Raw genomic sequence first — 14804 nt, 5'->3', positions numbered from 1 at the left:
AGGTAGTGGTGAAGCAACTTGTCCAAGGTCACACAGCTAGTGAGTAGCATACTAGGATGTGAACTCTGACAGTCTGACTATAGAGCTCCCATTATTTTCCTCACTTCTATCAAGGAGTTTTGTTTTTTTATTTTACTTTTTAATATGAAATTTATTGTCAAATTGGTTTCCATACAACACCCAGTGCTCATCCCAACAGGTGCCCTCCTCAATGCCCATCACCCACTTTCCCCTCCCTCCCACCCCCATCAACCCTCAGTCTATTCTCAGTTCCCAAGTGTTTCTTATGGTTTGCCTTCTTCCCTCTCTGTAACTTTTTTTTCCCCTCTTCCCTCCCCTGTGGTCTTCTGTTAAGTTTCTCAGGATGCACGTAAGAGTGAAAACATATGGTATCTGTCTTTCTCTGTATGACTTATTTCACTTAGCATAACACTCTCCAGTTCCATCCACGTTGCTACCAAAGGCCATATTTCATTCTTTCTCATTGCCAAGTAGTATTCCATTGCGTATATAAACCACAACTTCTTTATCCATTCATCAGTTGATGGACACTTAGGCTCTTTCCATCATTTGGCTATTGTTGAAAGTGCTGCTATAAACATTGGGGTACAAGGGCTCCTATGCATCAGCACTCCTGTATCCCTTGGGTAAATTCCTAGCAGTGCTATTGCTGGGTCATAGGGTAGATCTAGTTTTAATTTTTTGAGGAACCTCCACACTGATTTCCAGAGCAGCTGCACCAGTTTGCATTCCCACCAACAGTGCAAGAGGGTTCCTGTTTCTCCACATCCTCTCCAGCATCTATAGTCTCCTGATTTGTTCATTTTGGCCACCCTGACCAGCATGAGGTGATATCTCAGTGTGGTTTTGATTTGTATTTCCCTGATGAGGAGTGACGTTGAGCATCTTTTCATGTGCCTGTTGGCCATCTGGATGTCTTCTTTAGAGAAGTGTCTATTCATGTCTTCTGCCCATTTCTTCGCTGGATTATTTCTTTTTCGGGTGTGGAGTTTGGTGAGTTCTTTATAGATTTTGGATACTAGCCCTTTGTCCGATATGTCATTTGCAAATATCTTTTCCCATTCTGTCGGTTGCCTTTTAGTTTTGTGGATTGTTTCCTTTGCAGTGCAGAAGCTTTTTATCTTCATGAGGTCCCAATGGTTCATTTTTGCTTTTACTACTTCCCTTGCCTTTGGAGATGTGTCAAGTAAGGAATTGCTGTAGCTGAGGTCAGAGAGGTTTTTTCCTGCTTTCTCTTCTAGGGTTTTGATGGTTTCCTGTCTCACATTCAGGTCCTTCATCCATTTTGAGTTTACTTTTGTGAATGGTGTAAGAAAGTGGTCTAGTTTCATTCTTCTGCATGTTGCTGTCCAGCCCTTCCAGCACCATTTGTTAAAGAGACTGTCTTTTTTCCATCGGATATTCTTTCCTGCTTTGTCAAAGATTAGTTGGCCATACTTTTGTGGGTCCACTTCTGGAGTCTCTATTCTATTCCATTGGTCTATGTGTCTGTTTTTGTGCCAATACCATGCTGTCTTAATGATTACAGCTTTGTAGTAGAGGCGAAAGTCTGGGATTGTGATGCCTCCAGCTTTGGTCTTCTTCAATATTACTTTGGCTCCTTGGGGTCTTGTGTGGTTCCATACAAATTTTAGGATTGCTTGTTCTAGCTTCGAGAAGAATGCTGGTGCAATTTTGATTGGGATTGCATTGAATGTGTAGATTGCTTTGGGTAGGATCGACATTTTAACAATATTTATTCTTCCAATCCATGAGCACGGAATGTTTTTCCATTTCTTTGCATCTTCTTCAATTTCCTTCATAAGCTTTCTATAGTTTTCAGCATACAGATCTTTTACATCTTTGGTTAGGTGTATTCCTAGGTGTTTTATGATTCTTGGTGCAATTGTGAATAGGATCAGTTTCTTTATTTGTCTTTCTGTTGCTACGTTATTAGTGTATAAGAATGCAACTGATTTCTGTACATTAATTTTGTATCCTGCGACTTTGCTGAATTCATGTATCAGTTCCAGCAGACTTTTGGTGGAGTCTCTTGGGTTTTCCATGTATAGTATCATGTCATCTGCAAAAAGTGAAAGCTTGACTTCATCATAGCCAATTTTGATGCCTTTGATTTCCTTTTGTTGTCTGTGATGCTAGAACTTCCAACACTACGTTAAACAACAGCGGTGAGAGTGGACATCCCTGTCGTGTTCCCGATCTCAGGGGGAAAGCTCTCAGTTTTCCCCCATTGAGGATGATATTAGCTGTGGGCTTTTCATAAATGGCTTTTATGATGTTTAAGTATGTTCCTTCTATCCCGACTTTCTCGAGGGTTTTTATCAAGAAAGGATGCTGAATTTTGTCAAATGCTTTTTCTGCATCGATTGACAGGATCATATGGGTCTTATCTTCTCTTTTATTAATGTGATGTATCACAGTGGTTGATTTGCGAACATTGAACCAGCCCTACAGCCCAGGAATGAACCCCGCTTGATCATGGTGAATAATTCTTTTTATATGCTGTTGAATTGGATTTGCTAGTATCTTGTTGAAAATTGTTGCATCCATATTCATCAGGGATATTGGCCTGTAGTTCTCTTTTTTTGCTGGGTCTCTGTCTGGTTTGGGAATCAAAGTAATGCTGGCTTCATAGAATGAGTCTGGAAGTTTTCCTTCCCTTTCTATTTTTTGGAACAGCTTGAGAAGGATAGGTATTATCTCTGCTTTAAATGTCTGGTAGAATTCCCCAGGGAAGCCATCTGGTCCTGGACTCTTACTTGTTGGGAGATTTTTGATAACTGATTCAATTTCTTCTCTGGTTATAGGTCTGTTCAAATTTTCTATTTCTTCCTGTTCAAGTTTTGGAAGTGTGTGGGTACTTAGCAATTTATCCATTTCTTCCAGGTTGTCCAGTTTGTTGGCATATAATGTTTCATAGTATTCCCTGGTAATTGCTTGTATTTCTGAGGGATTGGTTGCAATAATTCCATTTTCTTTCATGATATTATCTATTTGGGTCCTCTGCCTTTCTTTCTTTTTTTTTTTATGAGAAGTCTGGCTAGAGGTTTATCAATTTTGTCTATTTTTTCAAAAAACCAACTCTTGGTTTCATTGATCTGCTCTACAGTCTTTTTAGATTCTATATTGTTGATTTCTGCTCTGATCTTTATTATTTTTCTTCTTCTGATGGGTTTATGGTATCTTTGTTGTTCTGCTTCTACTTCCTTTAGGAGTGCTATTAGATTTTGTTATTTGGGATTTTTCCTGTTTCTTGAGATAGGCCTGGATTGCAATGTATTTTCCTCTCAGGACTGCCTTCGCTGCGTCCCAAAGCTTTTAGACTGTTGTATTTTCATTTTTATTTGTTTCCATATATTTTTAAATTTCTTCTCTAATTGCCTGGTTGACCCATTCAGTCTTTGGTAAGGTGTTCTTTAACCTCCATGCTTTTGGAGGTTTTCCAGACTTTTTCCTGTGGTTGATTTCAAGTTTCATAGCATTGTGGTCTTAAAGTGTGCATGGTACAATCTCAATTCTTTGATACTTATGAAGGGCTGTTTTGTGACCCAGTATGTGATCTATCTGGGAGGATGTTCCATGTGCACTCGAGAAGAAAGTATATTCTGTAGCTTTGGGATGCAGAGTTCTAAATATATCTGTCAAGCCCATCTGATCCAATGTGTCATTCGGGGCCCTTGTTTCTTTATTGATTCTGTGTCTAGACGATCAATCCATTGCTGTCAGTGGGGTATTAATGTCCCCTAAAATTACCACATTCTTATCAATAAGTTTGCTTATGTTTGTGATTGTTTTATATATTTGAGAGTAGAGCTCCCATTTTTGAGCATTAACTCTATCTTCACTTCTTTTGAGCACTATGCCTGAATTTATTCACTATTCACTCAAAATATATTCACTGAGAATCTACTCTGGGCTAAGTACCAACCCACTTTGAGATATATCACTAAAAAATAGAGACACAGAGTCTTTCCCTCACAAATATTTAATATACTTAATATATATTTGTTTCTTTTAAGTTCGTACATGTTCATTTTGTTCATATGGTTAATACTATTTCCAGGTCTAGAAGTCTTTATGAAGTCTAAACATTTGGTTTTATTTCTTTTACCTTTCCCCTACCAGCTGAAAATATACACATTTGGAACTGTAATGTCTTGTACAATTCAGCACCAGGGACAGCAGACAAAACCTATTAGAATTAGGAACATCCTTCCTCTCAGAATTCATAAAGATTTGATATTTCAGAACACACACACACACACAAATTAAATATCCAGAAAGATCTTAGGAAGAATCCTAGAAATTACCAAATACAAGTCCCTGGAACAGAGAGGGAAATTTGCATCCACGAGGCCACACATCTGAAGCCAAGAACTAAGTTCCTAGAACTAATCTAGTTATAATTCATCTCAAGTGTATTGGTATCACCAAGCAGAAGAATTGTGTATATATTTAGTGACATGCGTATGGCATGCAGTGACAATTCCTTAAACAGGAATCAAGAAAGAAGTCAGGTACTCTGGTTTTAGCTCCAAAAGAATCCTTATTTAGTCAGTTAGGAAGATTCATTTCCTAATATTGTTATTTACTATCTCCTATCCCCTATATCCTTCCTAATATATTTGAATTTGAAAGCATGGGTGGAAACAAGTTTCAAGGTTCATTAGAGGAGAAACAGATCCAAGTTACTACCGACCCTGATTCAGACACTGCATTTCTTTGACATCATTGAGTACATTAGAATTCTTTCCGGCCTATCAGTGTTTATTAGATTTGATGCTGCCTAATTCTGACGTCCCAGAGGAAGGTGACTCACTCCCAGTAAGCATGTTATCAGTCTCTAAGGACATGTCTAATCTGGATGACATCATCTTGTCTGGAAGATACATTTTAGGTAGATAGTTCTCAGAGCTCATGAAAGGAAAACTTTCCATTTGCGTGCTTCACTAATCCCATTCCATTAAAGCAGCTATGAGAGGCTGAAAGGGAAAAGAATGTGCCTCTGTGAAGGAATACAGAATTATAGATTTAATCACTGAAGATTACATTTATTATAATAGTCAGTGTTAAGGTCTTCAAGGAGTCTCTATTGATATAAATAAGGATCACCCTAAATCTTTCTCCTCCAAGATGCTTCCAACAATTATTCAAGTACTAGCTATGTAATCATGGAAAGTTACTCAAGTCCTCTGAGTCTCGGTCACCTCTTTTGTATAATGAGGACTGTCTGACTTGTGATTCCTCACTGGGGCACTGTGAGGAATAATGAGATAATTTGCCACCACATGGTATAAAACAGTGGCAGGCAGAAGCAGAGGAAATGGGGCACAGGTGACTTACTCCCCTAAGGGGGCTGAAATACATTTTTTTAATAGAAAAAGCATGAAGGAAATCTCCATAAACACTGGCATAAAGATTTTCCTTGTCACTGCCAATGAATTTCTTCAACCGCCCAAATGTTAAAAAGCCATGAGATCTGAAGTCAGAATTGGCCTCAAACCTCATATCTAGCATAGATTAGCTACTATTCCTCCCTTCTTTCCCAACTTTTACTTCCTCAGGCTACAAAAACATAATTATTGTGCTGGAATATAGCTAGCTGAGCCAGCTAGGCCGGTAGAGCATACAACTCTTGATCTTGGGGTTGTGAGTTCAAGCCTCATGTTGGGTGTAGAGATTATTTAAAAATAAAATCTTTTAAAAAAATTAAAGCAAAAAGAATCAATCTAGTTACCTGGATTAAAAGATGGATAATAATTCAGGGTCTAGCAGTGGTTTGGCTTAAATTCTGACTCTACCAGTCACAAGCTGAGTGACTTTGGGCAAGTATCTAAATCTCTCTGATCCTGGATTTACACATCAGTAAAATGTGGATAATATCAACAACCATCTTATGAGGATGTTATGACATTGAAAATTTTAATAGGTATAAAGCATTTAGAACAGTATCTGACACATAACAGGGGCTCAATAAATGTCACCAGATAGAGAACATGCCAACCAGACATAAAGTAGCTAGGCCTTTCGAGTAGGTACCCCCTTTACTAACTTCCCAGACAGAAGACTAAAGACAGGATTTTTTTTCTCTTCTGTAGATCTGCTTATTATGAAACCATATCTTATTTTTCATTTACATATTTTTCTTAAGGCCATTTTGTGCAGTTGATAACTGTGATCATCAGTATGGGGGAGATCTCATCAGAGATATTTTATTCTACATCACAAGGATGTATGAAGGAGTGAATTCTATGGAAGGAAAGGAAAGGTGGGAGGCGGTCCGAATGAAGGAGCAAGAGACCCAGGCATTAAAGAAAAGTGAGGAAGAAGGCTTGAAACAAAGCTTTGTCCTCTCCTCCTAACGTTTACAAATGCTAACCTCAACCTTGGTTGATTCAGCCAGCTCACCATGCCTTCTTGTTGACATGAGTTCACAGCACAGAAACATAATAGGAATAGCTTGAATGAGCTTGTTTATGATGAGAAGGGGAGAGAGACACAGTAAGGAAGCCTCTAGTTAGGAGAGACAGGAGGTCCAAATGTCCTCAAGCTCTGTGGGACAATTATAGGAATACCATAGGAATATCATTACAGTGGCTGTCTATGGGACTATGATCTGTAGTACAGATGATACCCCCAAACACACATGTGAAAGACACAAGATTTATCAGCATGTCTAGGTTCCCAGCCTCCATATGCTCTACATCACCCCCATTCAAACCCTTTTTTTTTTTTTTTTTTTTTTTACTCTTCAGCAATTAGTTGAGTTTTGGCCTACTATTCCTGTTATTAGGGTTCTATGACATAAGTTCAGAAGAATTGAAAGAATGTGAATGGAGAGACAGGTCTAGAGATCCAAAAGGAAGGAAAAGAGAAAAAAAAAACTATAAAAGCTATAGGGGCTGGGTGTTAGGGTCTGAGGCATTTCATGAGAATGGATTCTGGAGCACCCATGGGGATGAGACAGAATGGAGAGGAGGATTGAAGGGGATCTTAGAGAGTTGCTCTAGGTTGTAAAATGGACTCCTTTTATTGGTCCTCAAGAGGGCCAAGTATCATTTAAAATTCCTTTAAAATTCCTTCTGATTGCTAGATTGGACTTTCAAAAATATGACTTTATTTAGAGACTAACCCACGGTCCAGTAATCAGGGTTATTTACGGGCAAACTTCAGTCTAGAACTTCACTCCCACTCACTAAAGACGTGGGTTAGGACACGCAAGCCCCTTTATTCCATTAAAGGCAAACCACTTTGCTCTTCTAAAGAAAGACTTGTTGGTGGGGGCACCAGGGTGGCTCAGTCAGTTGAGTGTCCGACTTCCGCTCAGGTCATGATCTCAGGGTTCATGGGTTCGAGCCCCATGTCAAGCTCTGTGCTGACAGCTCAGAGCCTGGAGCCTGCTTCAGATTCTATGTCTCCCTCTCTCTCTGCCCCTCCCCTGCTTGCACTCTGTCTCTCTCCCTCTCAAAAATAAATATACATTCAAAATTTTGAAAAACAAATTGTTGGTGAAGGCAAGTGAGAAAATATCAGCAAGTTTTACTTAAACTTTGGGAATAACGTTTAAAGGGAATAAAACAAATCCTCAGTCTTTTCTTGAGCAGAAGGAGGAGGCATTTTGCTACCACCTTTAACTCCTAAGGGGAAGAAAAGCCAGTCAATAGATGACCTGTTTAAATTGGATGAGAGTTGACATGATGCTTACATCATGAGGGAAATTAACAACTCGAAGAATAGGAAACGCATATCCCTTGAGACAGTTGCAAGAAAAATTGCTCAGAAATGTCTGTGCTGGGGACTCATGGGGAGTGCAGCTGGAACAGAAGCCAGACCTGGAGTTTCCTAGACCAGTGTGTGACAGCCAGGATGGTGAACAGCCTTCACTGGCACAAGCAGGGCCCAAAAGAATGAAAAAGGATCTGGGGTTACAAATTGTGGTCTGGGATGGTGAACTTAGAGCTGGGCAGAGAGAATCAGAGCTGACTTCCTGAGAGGAGAAGGCTGTGCTTGGCTAGGAAGCAGTCCATCACCCAGCAAACCTTAGCCCAGCACCTGCTAGTCAGATTACATATCAGAATCTCCAGGGACTATCTTTAGAAATGCACATTCCTGCACCTTACCTGTGGAGACCCTGATTAAGAAGATCTCAGATGAGGCCTGGGCATGATTTTTCATTTTCACATAATTCTGGTGAAACTTACTCATATGCCAAAATTTCAGAACTGCCAGTTAAGGCAATCACAACTATTCCCTTTCTAACCAGACCATTAAAGCAATGATTCCACTTGTCACAAACTAGTCAATCAGGGACTTTTTTTTTTTGTTTTCATTTCCATAGTAAACTCTTTTCAGGACAAAATGAAGAAAAGTCTCACAATCTCTCCTAAAAGACCATGCAATCTTCTCTTCCTCCTCCCTTCTTCTTCCTCCTCCTTCTGCTGCCTCCCATCCTCCTCCTCCTTCTTTTTCATTTCACACCAAAAACAAAATAGAGCTATAACGTGTACACAACCTACATCAAAACATAAATAGGTTTTGCCACATAGCTGTCTTCAAGCAGCTTTTGAGAGACAATCATGTAGACTCAGGAATGCATGAGGGAGTCATGAGTGCTTCAGAAAGAGTACTGAGAGGCGGAAACAAGAAGCAAACATCTCACTCAGTGTTTAGAGATGGTTCCCATTAGGATTTGGGCTATAAAGGACCCATAGCACTCCAAGCTCAATTCAGAGGATTCTAGCAGGATCAGGAAAGGCAAGGTGGTGGCTCAGGGGCAATGAGACCAGGGGCTTTGAGGACCCAAGTGGCAAGAATCAGGAACAGCCAGTGTCCAAAGGTTGGGGCCTTGATGTCAGCTGGCCAATCAAAGACACATCATCTGTGATTGACAGCACAGTGCTTCCCAAATACCGGCCCCTGGACATCAGAAGTAGCCAAGGAACTAGCTTAAAATACAGATTCCCAGGCCTCACCCCATTATGGTCCTTGCCGCTTTCTGTCTTATTTATGGTAATCATCTGCTCAGTCCATAAACATGTATAAAGTGCCTACTACATGCTCACTAGTCTGCTAACTGCATGACAACAGGAAATGCATCTGATTTGCTCAGCCTCCATGGCTAGTACAGTGCCTAACTAAAAACAACATCCGTTCATTCAAAAAAATGCATGGAAGTGCTTACTATCTGCCAAGCTGAGCTAGGCACTGGGCCACAATGATTAATAAGTATGCTCGCTATACCAGGTCCAGTGGGGGAGACAGCCCAGCGGTCAATAAGTCACATCAACTTGACAAGTGCTTGAACAATACACATCGATATTTCTTACCTTCTGAATCTACCCCACACAGGAGCCAAGGAGATTATCCTAAAACACAAATCCAGCCATGATACTGCTTGAAGAAAGTCAATAGTTCTCCTACGATTCCTCTTCCCAAAGAAGGTCTGTAGACTCCATGTAGACAGATGTCTAGAAAGGAAGTTTTCATGGTCAAATAACTGTGGAAGACTCTGGGATAAATTAAGTTAAATGAATCAAGTTTATTTTTTTAAGTTTATTTATTTATTTATTTTGAGAGAGAGAGAGAGAGAGAGAGAGAGAGAGAGCTCGCATAAGTGGGGAGGGGCAGAGAGAGAGGGAATCCCAAGCAGGCTCCACACTGACAGCACGGAGCCCAATGCAGGGCTTGAACCCACGAACCATGAGATCATGACCTGAGCCTAAACCAAGAGTCTGACGTTCAACTGACTAAGCCACCCTGGCGTCCCTGAATCAAATTTTTTTAATAAAGGATTATGATACTAATGAGTCTTCTAAATCTTTAAAAGAGGGGATAAGTAAAAAAAAGGGGGGGAAGTAATATTCAGCACATTATCATTCTTAGTTGACTGTGGCCCTTTTTGGGCACATCTTAAATAACTGGTGCTTAGAGAACAGACTTTGGGAAATTCCGGCTGGCCACATCATGCCCAACATTCGCATTATGTGTCATAGGGTTCCCCATGACCTCCTGCACAACAAGCCTCTGCTTCCTGCTCTGGTTCCTGCACTTTACTAAAACCAAACTCCCTCTTACTTCTAAGACTTTATGCATGTTGCCTGCCCCCCAACACACACACGTGCGCGCGTGTGCGCACACACACACACACACACACACACACACACACACACACATTCTTCAAGCCCTGGAACATCCTTCAGGGCACACAGAATTTGCCTGAAGACAATACATGTCCTTGAAGAGTCAGCTCAGACATCAGTTCCACCAGAAGTTTCTGCTGTTCAGCTGCTTATTCTGTATGTCCTCAGAGTCCTCTCTCATGATTCCCACACAGCACTCAGTGTGCTATGTGATCATGGTCCTGCTAGATCATGAGTTTCTGAAGGGAAGGAGTCTTTATAAGGTTTTGTTTCTCTCCTATACCAGAATTTCTCAACCTTGGCACACTGGACATTGGAGCTGGGTAATTCTTTGTTGTGAGAGGCTGTCCTGGACACCGTAGGATGTTTAGTGGCATCCTTTGCCTCTATCCATTAGATGCCAGTAGCCTCGCTGTCACCTTACCCTCTTCCCCCAAGTCACAAGAATCAAAGATGTCTCCAGACATTGTCCGATATTTCCTGGAAGAACAAAACCATCCCTAGCTGAGAACGACTGTTCTATATCTAGTGCGGTGCCTGGCACTCATGAAACAAATATTTACTGAACATGTACCCCTTGTCAGGCCTTTTCCAGACACAGGTAATAATACAACTGTGAACAAAACACCTGCCCCACCTTTAAGCTGCAGGAGTCGAGAAGTAAATGGATGTGATTACAATTGTAATAATAAACATAGTTCTATGATAGCTGAGAAAGACTTGTCTATTTTGTTCATTTTTATACCTCCCAGCTCCTAGGACAGTACCTAGTACATCCTGAGAGCTCAAATAAATATTTGTTGATGAATCCTATTAGCTAAAATTTACAGAGCACTTATTATGTGCCAGAAACTGTTCTAAACATTTTATGTATATTAAATTATTTTAGCTCCATAATGAGCCTATGAGGGTCTATTACTATACTCATTTATAGATAAGCAAACTAAAGTATAGACATTTTAAATCACTTGGCAATGATCGTGTAATGAGTGCAAGGCAGGGTCGAGGCTTGAACTCTGGCAAGGTGCCTGGTTCCAGAGTCCAAGCTCAAGTGCCCCACATGTTTTTACCAAGGATGACCAATACTGATGGAAACTTCCTTTGGACAGGCTTAATAACAACACAATCGAGTTATTTCTTTTATCTCATCCTTAGCACCATTTTGAGAAAACTTGAAGCACAGAAAGGTTAAGTAACCTGAATTCTCCCATAAATGGTAAGTGCCTGAGCTGACTTTTATGCTCTGACTGTGGGACCTGTGCCCTTAACCACTATGCTATACTGCCCTAAATATGGAAGCATAATAAGCATAACTGTTAGATGACTGAGGAAAGGTCTACATGCCTTCTGCATCCCCCACACCACTACACAGAGAGCCTAATATATAGATGGTGCCTCATTAATGATTTTTAAATGAGGACAGTAAAGTATAAGGGATGGAACACTTGGTTAGGGATCAGATCTGACTTGTCCTGATTCTGCCTTGGAGTTGCTGTGCGACCTTGAAGACTTGACTCCTACACAACCAGGCCCCCACTTAGCTACCTAAAAGAGGAGGTTTCAAATTTCCGGAGTTCCCTTCAGCTCTGATGCTGATTCCAACAGCCATAGTCCTGAGTGAACCCAGAGAGCCCTCTTTCCATCACCGAGGCCAACCAGGTAAAACTCCTCCCCTGACTGTCCTGATTGGTTTGCTCACCTCCTGATGCAGGTGCTTTGGTTGCCTGGTAACATGATGATGGAGATTGCCAGTTCCCAGAGGAGAAATGAATGAATGATTAGAGATATTCACACCAGGAGCAGTGGCCACAGCCAGAGAAGCACATTGTAGATTTCATAACTCCACCTGTCTGGAATGTGCTTTTCATATAATGCTGATACAGCAGCCTCATGGGGAATCTGGAGGTGGCAAAAATCCTTATGCATGGTCCTATCTGCCCATAAGGACGTGACCCTATCACATAAATCATAAGCACAGAAGTGTATTTTAGTATCACTAATAAAAGATCTCCCTCTGCTCTCTTCCATGTAAAAAACTACTGTTTCCTGTGCTCCACCTACCTTTAAATGTACATCTAGGTTCTGGATTACTGGACAGGTTGTATACAGTAGAACTGATCCCCATGATCACTCTGAAAAACAGACAGAACTGAAGTTCAGCAGATAGGGAATCCTTCAAAAAACTTAAGAGCAATGCTTCTGAAATAATGTAGATCTGGGTTTAATTCCTGGTTTTGCTACTATAAACTGTGCAACTTTGAGTTAGTTTCTTAGCTCCTCTGAGCCTTAGTTTCTCCATCTGTAAATTGAGGATATTAATACCTATCTCAAAGTGTCATTGAAAGAACTAAGTAAGATATTAGAGGTTGAAGCACCAGACCAGATGCTGGTACATGTGCACACAATTTTAACCATTATTATTGTTACTGTTTAGGGTCACACACCACTTAAATGATAAAGCTGGGGTTTGAATACAGGTCTCTGGTAATGCCAAGGCCAACTTTTGTTATTATTACTTCATTCCTTCCCTGAAAGGAAAAGCCATAAGCATGCATTCTTTCAGCAAATACTTATGAGCCCCTATGTGATGGTGCTGAAAATGATACCTAACTCTTACACAGCAGTTTTTAGATCAAGCTGTATTTTTGCATGGATCCTCTCACTTAATATGATGGTCATTTCCCTGATGTCTGGATGGAGATCGTTTTGGAGAAGGCAATGGTCTGTCAATGGTAGAAGTTAAACTCTACTCTTTTCTCAGGAGCTCAAAAGCCAGGAGGGGGAGCCCCATCCCCCAGGGCAGTGGAGCCAGCCCAAGGGCATGCTGGTAAAGGTCAATGAATTACCAGCTTAGGTCCCTGATCCCGTATGTATGAGATATGGGATCTTAGCAGGTTCATGTACCACTGTAGGCCTCAGTTTTAATAATCTGTAAAATGGGAATGTGTTTATTATGCTTACTTCTCAGAGTTGTTGGGATAATTCAGTAAGCGGATGACTGCAGAATGCTCAGCCCAGTGCTCCCCATGGCAGCTGCCACAATGATGATGGCGATCACTATGCCATCCAGAGGCCTGCCTGTACTATGGGTACCTGCCAGGGAAGATGGGCCTAGGTGGAATGCCACAGCCAGCCCCTAATCTCTAAGGGTCAGAGGAAAGAGAAGAAAGTGAAAGAGGGAGGAGAAAAGGACCACACTTTACTGTCTTTACAGCTGACTTTGAGAAGATAGGGACAGAAGTGGATGCCACACACGGTGAATGCTGTTGTAAAACCCATGGTCCAATAAAGCAGTTGTAGTCTGGGACAAATAAGATAGAGACCAGTAGTGCTTAAGGCTGGGCTCCACACCTCCGGGGCACACTCCCTCATAACCCGGGGATCAAGGGGTCTGCTCATTGTCTGAGCTCTAAGTGGTAAGATTTATATGTTTCTTTTTTGGGAAATCTAAGAGTTGATCATTTCCATGCAAATAAAATGGGGAACACTTGAAGAACACTTATTATATACCAGGTACTGCCCTAATTTATATGTTTGAATAGATTTCATCCTCATGCAACTCCTGAAAGTAATTATTATTATTACCCTCCTTGGGTAGATAAGGAACCTAGGCAAACAGCTTGCCCAAAGTCAAAAACTAAGAAGTAACAGAACAAGGATTCAAACACGGTATAGTTACAGCTTTCATGTTCTCAACAGCTACAGTTATTGCCTTCCCATGTAGTTAAAGGGGAAAAAAATCCATTCTCAGTGTGGCCTGGCTATTCCTCTGGTGATTGAGCTCGGCTGAAATGACCAGGGTCTGTTTAGAGGCCAACCGATGCAGCGTCATTATTATGTGGGATTTAAGATGGAAGGAAAATGACCTGGAAGGGGTAGGTTCTTTGTTGTGTTCCTGTGCAGACAGAATCCAGACCCTCAAAGTGGTAGAAATGGAGAGCAAGGGCGATTTTAATCTAAAAAATAAAAAAATAAGAAAAAATAAAAAGTGGGTTTCCGAATTCCATGCTGGTTCTAAGTCAAATGCAACTAATATGGAAGTTATGGTGATGGTCAGGCACTTTCATGTTTAAGCCTCACAACTGTCCTGCAAAGCTAGTTCTATTACCTTATTTTATAGCGGAAGCACCCAAAGCTTGGAGAAGTGAAGAGGCCAGTCCAAGACCTCACAGCCAGACAGGAAGCTGTGGATGTAGGACTCAAAATCAGCTCAGCAGTGCTCAACCTTGACTACACAATGATGTCACCTGGGATGCTGACAAAATATATACCTACTAGTGAGAATATATGCCAAAATATATACCAGCAGTGAGAACTACTGCCTCGGTGTTTTCATTGCCCACTCCAGTGGACCTGGCACTCTTTCTCCCCTACTACAGCTGCTTCCCAGTGAGTTGTGGTGAGGGCAAATGTATTAGAACACTACCTTGAAAGTGACTTGATCAGCTAAAACCTTCAAGCACCCTTAATTGCAAAGGAACACCCACTGACATCTGCCTCCCCTTAAGGGGTACTCCAAGGATTTGGAAACTTATTTTTCTGATTACCATGACAATTTTTTGCAACGTCAGCAAAAATGTTCTGTGCTACAAACAAGCAACCATAAAACCACTCAAAATCTTTAGCTCAGAATCCACCTCAGCT

The 14804-nt window shown here is 41.0% G+C and overlaps 1 long non-coding RNA gene across 5 annotated transcripts in view; it reads right to left on the bottom strand.

Moving 5' to 3' along the window:
- Positions 1-14804, bottom strand: part of LOC109501772 — a 114231-nt gene that overhangs the window by 94017 nt on the left and 5410 nt on the right. For 4 of the 5 annotated variants that reach the window (XR_006601084.1, XR_006601083.1, XR_002160047.2 and 1 more), the window contains exon 2: positions 9348-9488. This is a non-coding gene — a long non-coding RNA (uncharacterized LOC109501772). Of the gene's footprint in view, positions 1-9347; positions 9489-12221; positions 12293-14804 lie in introns of all 5 variants that reach the window. The other variant, XR_006601085.1, reaches the window with a different exon arrangement.

Source organism: Felis catus, chromosome B4 (genome assembly GCF_018350175.1).
Source record: "Felis catus isolate Fca126 chromosome B4, F.catus_Fca126_mat1.0, whole genome shotgun sequence".
Classification (NCBI taxonomy): domain Eukaryota; kingdom Metazoa; phylum Chordata; class Mammalia; order Carnivora; family Felidae; genus Felis; species Felis catus.
The sequence above is the reverse complement of the archived record's forward strand: the minus strand, read 5'-3'. Positions and strand labels throughout refer to the sequence as shown.